Source organism: Sprattus sprattus, assembly GCF_963457725.1.
Source record: "Sprattus sprattus genome assembly, chromosome: 19".
NCBI classification, from domain to species: domain Eukaryota; kingdom Metazoa; phylum Chordata; class Actinopteri; order Clupeiformes; family Clupeidae; genus Sprattus; species Sprattus sprattus.
This window is the reverse complement of record NC_137917.1, coordinates 1,911,852-1,921,851: the sequence shown is the minus strand read 5'-3', so window position 1 is coordinate 1,921,851 and position 10,000 is coordinate 1,911,852. Positions and strand designations below refer to the sequence as shown.

The 10,000-nt window shown below is 46.1% G+C and overlaps 1 protein-coding gene across 1 annotated transcript in view; it reads right to left on the bottom strand.

Annotated features, from left to right (window-relative positions):
• The window catches only part of znf407 (zinc finger protein 407), a 147,851-nt gene that overhangs the window by 32,379 nt on the left and 105,472 nt on the right, over positions 1–10,000 (bottom strand). The window lies entirely within an intron of this gene.

Here is a 10,000-nt window from a genome sequence, read left to right as displayed (position 1 = left end):
ATGTGAGAATTCAGTGAAAAGCTTTTTCTCTAATAAAGATATAGAGAAGGTCATTCAGCTGTTGATTTTCTTTAATTATTAAACACAAAGTAGGAATTGCCTTTGCCAGGCGCACATTAACGCACGGTGTTTCCCCGCATTTTCCATGGTATTTATCAAGCCAGATCCGCGCTGGGCAATCATTATTTAGTGCACCGTTAAAAGACGGGAGAAATCGCCTGCAAGTTACTGCCACCATGGAGATTCGAGGAAGGAAAAACTAAGGTTCAGCGAAGAGGAGATAGATATATTGGTTCACGTTCGCTCAATCACTGAACCTGATTCAATGTGCACGCGTTAAATTGTTGTTCTGCCCACCATCACCTACAGCAAGATGTTTAAAAGAACACGATTATGAAGAATATGCTATTGGTGGCATTAATGCATAAACTGTCTATTATAACAATATAGATGTGTACATGGCGAGATTAATACATTCTACAAGTGACATGGGTTCACTACAATATATCCGGAAGATAAAACTGTCATGGACAGATCCAGGGTATTTGCCTACCACGTTAGTAATGGTCATGTTGGCATCACATATGACCTGGACATTCATTTAATATGTGTGCTTTCTGTTTCGGTAAATGTGTTCGTGGATTGAAGGTGGGACTCAGGGGCGTCGTTAGGCCTGTTTTAGGGGGGCTTCAGCTCCCCTAAAATGTTCTTCAGCCCCCCCAAAATGATTTGGCATTATTGGCTTAAAAAAAACAAAACATTTTTAACATTAAATTAAACGATTGTTTCTCAAATGGACACGTTTTTTATAACTCTCAAATGCTACATATGTGCGTGCGTGCGTGCGTTCTGGTTTATAGGTTTTCTCCCCCTTAAAATTACAATCCAATAGCATATCATTAACGATATAACGGGGATCTTGTGAGGCTGCTGCGCTGGTTTTCTCACTCTGCCGAAGTAAGGTCTCTTCAACGACATCCAAGATTATAGCCAAGGAGTTTAGCTCAAAGTAAATGATGCATGGAGTGAAATGGTAGTTACAGAATGTGGCTATCTGTAGGCCTAGTTGTTAACGATTGTTAACTGCTTAAATTAAGGTTTACTTGAGGTTAATTAAAGTGAATTAGTAGTGGGCTATGTTTACACTAAGCTAGCTAGCTAGCTATTTTGTTAGAAACTGTCCCAGTGAGTGTGAACGAGCAAATTCGAAATACAAGAAATAACTATCGACACCTCTCCATTCTTTGCATTACGTAATATATATCTCTAGTATTTCGAAACAATAATAGGCTATCAGTCCCTTTAGAATGTTGTTGTTTATAAATCAGTTAATGCTAGTGAATCCTTGTTTGACTTGATTACAGTGAATGGGTGCCTTCCATTTCAGCCCACCATACAATATTTATCACCTGATAATTAAGATGCACTTGTTTTTGTCCCCCCCCCCCCTCAAAAGTTGACACTGCCAGGTCCATTCTGTCCAGATGAGATAAATACAAATATCACTGGTATGTTAAAACTACACGGACAGTAAAAAAGATGTAAATGTTGGTCAAATCATATTCCATTCTGCTCATAATAAAACAAGTAAACAACTCAAAAGTTAACACTTTCCCTTGAAGAATTAGGATTTGGGAGCAGATATGAAAGCTAGTTTATCCGTCTTTCCTTTACAAGCAGGTCAATTATTTCTCTCTCTTTATTTGAGAAAAGTTCACATTTGTGTTGTCAAATTTCACTGTGACCCTGACATTCTGTCTCTTGTGTTATCATATACTAAATGCAAGCAAAACTAAAGAGCAAAATCACAATTTTTCTGATTAAACCGATCTATGAACTGTCTGAAACAATGGATATCTGCGGCCCCAAATGGGCCCCCCCAAAAATGTTGCGCGATACACGCGCAAACATCCAACTCCCCTTGGGGCTAAGCCCCCCCTTCCTTTGAATCCTAGAAACGCCCCTGGTGGGACTGTTTGCATGTGGGTGCAATCAATGGCTCCAATTACGTTCGGAAAGTTTAATTTCAGCTATCGTAGTGGGGAAATGTATATTGACCAGTGCGCCGTAGCAATGCGTCGAGTACCTGGGTGAATATTTGGCTGAGTGAAGGCTTAGATATAACAACTGCTGTTTGAAATTACAACTGTTTGAAATTATCCGGAGGCCAATATTTGCAAATGTTGCCAGGAGTTTAACAACTGATGGAATGGAATGTGATTGCCGGGTGGAGGGTTCGATGTCGTCTCTGATCTGGTCCAGTGATTGAAGTATTGCGTGGCTGGTTAACCTGTACCGTCTAATGATTTGTGGTTCGCTTAACTGAAAAAGTGTTATACGAGTTGAAAAAAATCTTTATTTGCGCTGTCACTGTCTTCTTTCTTCGCCTTGCTCTTATAACTGCTGCCATATCAACGTTTTCAGACTCAATGGAAACGCGCTTCCTGGTTAAGACGTGATTTTATGAGGCGGAGAATTTGCCCGCAAATTAGAGACGCGCGCACGCCAGGCAGTTTTAGTAAATACCACGCAATACATCATTAGGCGCACTTAACTTTTCTCCTCCAATATATTTGCGCTTCACACCCAGGTTTCCACCCACTTTTCCGTGCCCTCCCCGGTTCAAACCCACAAAGCGTTAATATGCGCCTCTACTCAAATGCGCCTCCTTTGTAAATACCGTTTTATGTTTATGTAAAAATCCAGATGCATCGTTAATCATTTTATCGGTTTAGAATCGATAATCAATAATCGGTTTAGAATCGAATAATCGGTTTAGAATCTAACCGTTGACCTCTGAATCGGAATCGAATCGAATCGTGAGGTGCCAAGAGATTCCCACCCCTAATAGACATGTACGTAACATTAAGAGACGTGGCCAAGAACCCAAGTGACCAAGTACTCATTGTCCGACAAGGCAATGACCCAAAGCACACAGCCTAGGCTACGCAGGAGTGGCTTGGGGACAACCCTGTGAGTGTCCTTGAGAGGCCCAGCCAGAGCTCTGGACATCTCTGGAGAGACCCGAACATGGTCCCCATCCAACCTGACAGGTTGAGAGGATCTACAGAGAAAATCTTCAAATTCAGGTGTGCAAAGCTTGTCATGTCATACCAGAGAAGACTCAAGGATGTAATCGCTGCCAAAGGTGCTTCACTCCTGAGTAAAGGATCTGAATACATATGTCAATGTGTTATTTTATTTCTTCCTATTTAATACATTTGCAAAAACTTCTAAAATTCTGTTTTCATTTGGTCATTATGGATGATGGAAACCAAAATGAATTTAAACTATTTTAACGCAAGGCTGCAACATAACAAAATGTGAAAAGGGGGTCTGAATACTTTCTGAATGTACTGTTTAAACAGCATGGCTCTACGTCACGCCACTGAAAAGGTTTAAAGGCAAAGATCAATCAAACATCTATCCTGCTAACACTTCTCTACTGTGCTGGAGCACATATTGCTTTTAAATTACAGACACACACTCTTTTCTCTTTTCTCAAACACATGCACACACACTTACACACAAACATGCATAGAGAAAGAGGAGAGGAACAGAGGGAGTACAAAAGTTCTGTCTTTCTTTTTAACTGGCGTTTTTTTTTTCTTCACAGGTGTCAGAGGAGATTTCATGCTCAGCGCGTATGTGTGAATTTGCCACACCCCTTTTTAGTGCTAATTTGCCCTTTTAGGTTTAATCTCTCTCTGAGTGGCTTTCCTTGCCCTTTAATTAGGCAATGGGGAGTCGACATCCACATCCACACATCTACACACACACACACACACACTCCATACAGCTCTCCAAGGGTTCTTTTCACACACTACTCCCTTCGACGGCTCTGTCGCCGTCACCAGCGCAGGGCTGAGAAAAATGAGAGGGAAAAAGAGAGAGTGAGAGAAAGAGAGAAGGGGAGGGAAAAAAGAGAGAAGGAGAGCATTCCACTGACAACTTTTTTACATTTGTGAAAAAATCTCCTACGTGTTCCTATCTCTTTCTTCCCCAGCTATCCTGGTCTACAGACCACCCCCACAAGCCCACCACCCAATGTCCCTCTTTGCCGAGTTTCTCTATTCAAACAATTAGCCTTTTCTTACATTTTCAAAGTCAGATACTTAGCTGGCGAGCTAGCTATACCATGGGCTTCATACTTCAATGTCTATGTCAGCTGCTTTTGAGTTCACAGGGTTATGGAGGGGAAAGAAACACGCATAATCAACACAATCAAAACAAAGCAGCGCCAACGCTTGTCCAATAAGAGCGCGCACTTAATTGGGGACCTAATAGCTAGCAGTCAGTAGCGTGATTACCAGAAGCTTCACATTGGGTGAAACGAACTCAAGTGCCGGATAGCCAAGGGATTCAATTATATTTAAAAAAAGGAAGCAAACACAGACTGCTTCTAATGGGCATGCACCATCCTAACACTGAAAATGGCCTGTGGCTAGTAATTACTCCTGAATTGCCTTGTTTCTGACCATCCGCCCATCTCCGCATCAGCACCAATCAGAAAGCGCTCGCAGGTGAGGGTAGCAACCTCAAACAATGAACAAACTAAACCAGAGAAGTGAAACAGAAGGTAAATGGCTAAAAAAGTGCTTGAAAAATATTGACTCTTTTCAGCGGGTACAGAGACAGAGAGAGAGAGAGAGAGGGGGGGGGGGGAGGGAGAGAGAGAGGGAGAGGGAGGGAGAGAGAGGGGGGGAGGGAGAGGTAGAGGGAGAGGGAGATGGAGATGGAGATGGAGAGGGAGAGAGAGTTCTTGTCAGACATGCGGATATATGTCCTGCTGCCTGCCTTGTGGGGGTTTCTGTGCGTCTCTGTCTGGGAGAGGGAAAAGCATTGACTTAGTGAGGGGCGCGAGGGAGAGCCAGAGCTAGAGCCAGAGCAAGAGTGGCGAGGCCTCGAGTAATGTATGACGTCTCGCAGGAGCCAAACAGCGCTGAGTGGGCCCCGTTCGCGCCTGCCCCGTTCGCGCCGGCCCCTTTAGTGAGGGGGGGAGACATGGCCAGGAAACACCCTCCTGCCCATCCTCACATAGAGGGTTGCCTCAACACACACCACCCCTCACTCCCCCAATCATGACATCCCATAACGCTCCAGAAGCTTCCAAACAAGGACTCAAGACGTGTTTTACCAGAATTTTGGTGTAAGCAGTAGGAAGAAGAGTTGGTGGTGATGGAAGTGTGTGTGTGTGTGTGTGTGCGGGTGTTGAGTGGGGGGAGAGGGGTGTGTGAACAAATCAAGCGTTCACGTTTTACATAGTGACCTTTTATCATGAGGCGATCGGGCCGGCCGACAAGGTCATGAGCGGTGAGGAGAAGAGGAGAGGCGTCGTCCATCACCATATCAATCAATAGGTGTTTTTTAGAGAGAGAGGGAGCGAGAGAAAAAAAGAGAGAGAGATGAAAATGGAAAACAGCAGAGCAGAGACGGGGGCAAGCAACAGCTACCAATGCTCAGGGCCTGATCTGTAATCAATCTACTGGGGGCAGGTGGGTGGTGGGCCGTGCATGTATATGTGTGTGTGTGTGTGTGTGTGTGTGTGTGTGTCTGGCTGTCTATATTGTGGTGCTGGTGCTGGTGTGGTTTTCATGCTCGTTGAAGCAGGTCATTATGCAGAGGGTGAAACTCTGTTGCTGAGCAGAGCGGCCAGGAGTGCAGGCAGAGGCAGAGGCAGAGGCAGAGGAGAGGGAGAGGAGCTCAGGGGCCGGGGGAGCCTCCATCCGTTTAGCGGTGGGGGCCCCGGCGTTCACGTGTGCAAAGAGCTCTCCTTCGTTCCCCCCACCTTGAACTCCCCACTCCGGCGGCAGTGGCAGTGGAGATTGTGATTGTGTGTGTGTATGTGTGTGTGTGTGTGTGTGTGTGTGTGTGTGTGTGTGTGTGTGTGTGTGTGTGTGTGTGTGTGTGTGTCCCCTGGGGCGCATTCTCCCTGAGCGGTCTGATCTAAAATGTAATATCTAAACCAGCTCTACGTGTAGAGCGTGTCGATGGAAGGAGGTGGGGGGTAGAGGGGCAGAGAAGAAAATACAGAAACACCGAAACAAGCTAATAAAACACCTCCCAGTGAGAGTGTGTGTAAAACAGAGGAAGACAGAAAAGAGGGAAAGAAAAGGGGAAAAATGAAGAGAGAAAGAGAGAGAGAGAGAGAGAGAGAGAAAGAGAGAGAGGGAAAAGTGGGGTTGGCAAACAGGAGTATTCCCCCATGACAGCCTACTTCTTACTTTCCATAGCGCTGGAAGAGAAGAATCAGCAGAAAATGCTAACATCCTCCGTGCAAAAAAAAAACAGAAATAAAGAAAGAAAGGAAAGAAAGAAAAAAAGAAATGCAACAATAAGGGCCTGAGCGAGGCTGGAAAAACAGGGTAACAGGGAAACAGCCGGATGAAGTGTCCTCCGCGGGGAATTCTCCAATTAACACCCAGTAACGCAATCAGTCCTGCAAACACACACACACCAAACACACACACTCAACATCAGCTGCAGCAGCAGCAGCAGCCCTACCAGCAGCACACTGGCCAGTCAGAGCCTGGGTGGGTTTGTTGTGAAGCAGTAAATAAAAACGAGGGAGATGACAGACAGGAAAACGTGCTGTGCAGGAACCAGCGCTGTTCCAGCCAACTATCGGGCTAGTTAGTTAGTTAGGTAGAGTTGACGACTAAATATATATAAAGCCTTGATCGCAGTTGTCACTTTTTTAAATTGCTTTGCATTTATTTATGACATGCTGTTTTTCTTACACCCCCCCCCCCCCCAACACACACACACACACACACACACACACACACACACACACACAACTCCACAACCCCCCCTTCACACCGCACTGATGTCCTGCAGATGTTCTTTTACAGTCACCAACAACACTTAGTTGATGGAAAAAAGTGTCGCCTACACCCTAACACATTTTTTTGCATGTGTTTTTTGTTTTTCTTAAAAACAGATGTTGGTGCAAACAGCATTGTATTCCGTTTCAAATTGTCACTGTGGCACGTGCCCCGGATTTTGACGCAGCTTCCTAACAATACACACAGACACTTACCATAAAACAATTCTGAACAAGCATTGTGTATTAATCTGACAGTTTGAAAGAATGCTGTATTTATCACTACATGATAAATTAGGTACAAAAAGGTAGCGCAAATTCAATTTAAACACACAACATAAAAAAAATATAAATAAAAAAATATTACACACGAACCACAAACCTTACGAGTGTAACAGCAAGCAGTTTTACCCTTAAAACAGGAGTAATGATATTTGGGGCGTTGAGACGCAATGAGACGCGGTGAGCATATGAAACCATTTGCTCACACTCTCAACCTGCTGAATTAGACCATCATTTAAATGTGACGTTAGTTTCCTGGAGAAGCGGGACCCATGGATCTTAGGTTATTAGGGAAAATAAAATCAGCGCCCGCCTGCAACAAACAATGCCTTGTGGCTCGTGTCGTCTTCCATGTGGAGAATAATTAGCCAGGCCTTTCCTCACTCATGCCCCCGAGTTCTGCAATTACACCTCGACGTGAAATTAACAAAAATTTTCCATATTTAATAGCGAAATAAAAGCTGTCCTAACGGTCCTAATGTGAGCTGCTCGGGAGCAGCCAGGGGTGCTGTGAGCGGTACGGCTGAACGTCGAATCACCTGTGAACCAATTCTGTTCTCCCTGAATCACGCTAAACCGCCGGTGCCCGTTTGACTCCTACCCTGAACTCTTTAGTGGCGCCCAATCAGACAGTCTGACTCCTGCTCTGGCGCAGACGCCATGGCAACCAATCATCGAAATATGTTTTTTTTAGGAATATATTGTCAATATTGTACTAATGTCTAGACACTTTCACATTATGGCCGACAAACAGAAAAAAAAGCTTTGTAAATGCTTGTTTGGCATTCAGACGGCAAAGACTGGGTTGGTACTTCCGCACTCTACATAACCCGCTGTGTTGCCCACAGTTTTTATCTGGCCAGTGAGCTTAAAGAAAGAAAAAGGAGACAATTGTCATTACCACTTTTTATCAGAAAGTGTCCTCTCAGCAGGATTTCTCCCCCACCATCTCACCCCCCTCATTTCTTTAACACATCCCCCTAGACTTCATACTTTCAAATTCTAATCATCAACCCCCCCCCCCCCCCCCCCCCCCCCACCTTCACTCGCCAGGTCCAATTCTCTCTATCTATCTACTCCTGTTTTGTGAGGACCTCTCCTTTCATCCCAGGGAGAGGCTCTAATTCGAATTGCTACAAGGAAATTAAAATAAAGGTGGAGGAGTGCGGGGGAGGGGGGGCGGGGGTGGGGTGTCCACTCTGCACTGTGCCGGAGCTGTCAATCAATCTCTGTCGCCGTGGTTGGAGCTCGGGGCGAGGACGAGAGTGAGACTGAGAGAAGGGCGGGAGGGAGAGGGAGACGATCGTCAGAGTGTTTGATCTGCGTCTTTCAAAGGTAAACCAGCGGGAGCGGCCATCACAGCCCATTTGGCTCTCTTGGCGGGCCCTGGTGCCACTCTGACAGCAGGCAATCACAAGCAGGTTAATTCAACATCTACCTGGTTAATCTTTTCTTCTTTTCTTTGCTGTCCTTCTCACTCTCTCTCTCTCTCTCTCCTGCTCTCCTTCCCCCACCTCCTCCAATATCCCCCTCATCCCATTCACCGTCAGATTCTTGTTCCTCTCAGTCTTCTGTTCTGCCCGGTTAGATTAGGCAGTTGAAGGCTGCCACACACACACACACACACACACACACACACAGAGACACACACAGAGACACACACACACACACAGACACGCACGCACACACACACACACACAAACACACACACACACACACACACACACACACACACACACACACACACACACACCCCTACCTCCCTCATCAAAGCACACCATTTCCTTCACACACACACTGTCAGACACATAGGCTCACACACATCAGTTACAGGACTGAAACAGGCCCTTCAACTAGAAAAGGCAGCGAGCGGAGAGAGGTGAGTATTTCAAGCAGTGCAAGGCAGTGAGAGAACAGACAGAACATTGTTCTTCTATTTCTCTCTCTCTCTCTCTCTCTCTCTCTCTCTCTCTCGCTCAAGGCCCATTCTCACAAACGCCGCTGCTCCACCGCTGTGATCCGCAGGTCACTGTGATGACCATCCATGCACATGTCCTTTAGGAGAGGCTAGAAGGACATTTCTTCCTGGTTGTTTAGAGAGGGTGAAGGTTGCAAGGGCACCTAAAGAGCAATGACACAAAGACCACTGAATGATCCCATACCAGTCCTGTGTCCTCCTGAGGCTGCACCGTGCCCTTCCACTCGCCCATCCTACACTCACTACACTGCCACTACACAAGGGAGGGTCTGCCCATCCTACACTCACTACACTGCCACTACACAAGGGAGGGTCTGCCCATCCTACATTCACTACACTGCCACTACACAAGGGAGGGTCTGCCCATCCTACACTCACTACACTGCCACTACACAAGGGAGGGTCTGTACATCCTACACTCACTACACTGCCACTACACAAGGGAGGGTCTGCCCATCCTACACTCACTACACTGCCACTACACAAGGGAGGGTCTGCCCATCCTACACTCACTACACTGCCACTGCACAAGGGAGGGTCTGCCCATCCTACACTCACTACACTGCCACTACACAAGGGAGGGTCTGCCCATCCTACACTCACTACACTGCCACTACACAAGGGAGGGTCTGCCCATCCTACACTCACTACACTGCCACTACACAAGGGAGGGTCTGCCCATCCTACACTCACTACACTGCCACTACACAAGGGAGGGTCTGCCCATCCTACACTCACTACACTGGCACTACACAAGGGAGGGTCTGCCCATCCTACACTCACTACACTGGCACTACACAAGGGGAAGTCTGCCCATCCTACACTCACTACACTGGCACTACACAAGGGGAAAGTCGACTCCAGGGGTTTCAACATGCTGGACTTTGCCTTCACCAGTGTTTATCCACGGTCCC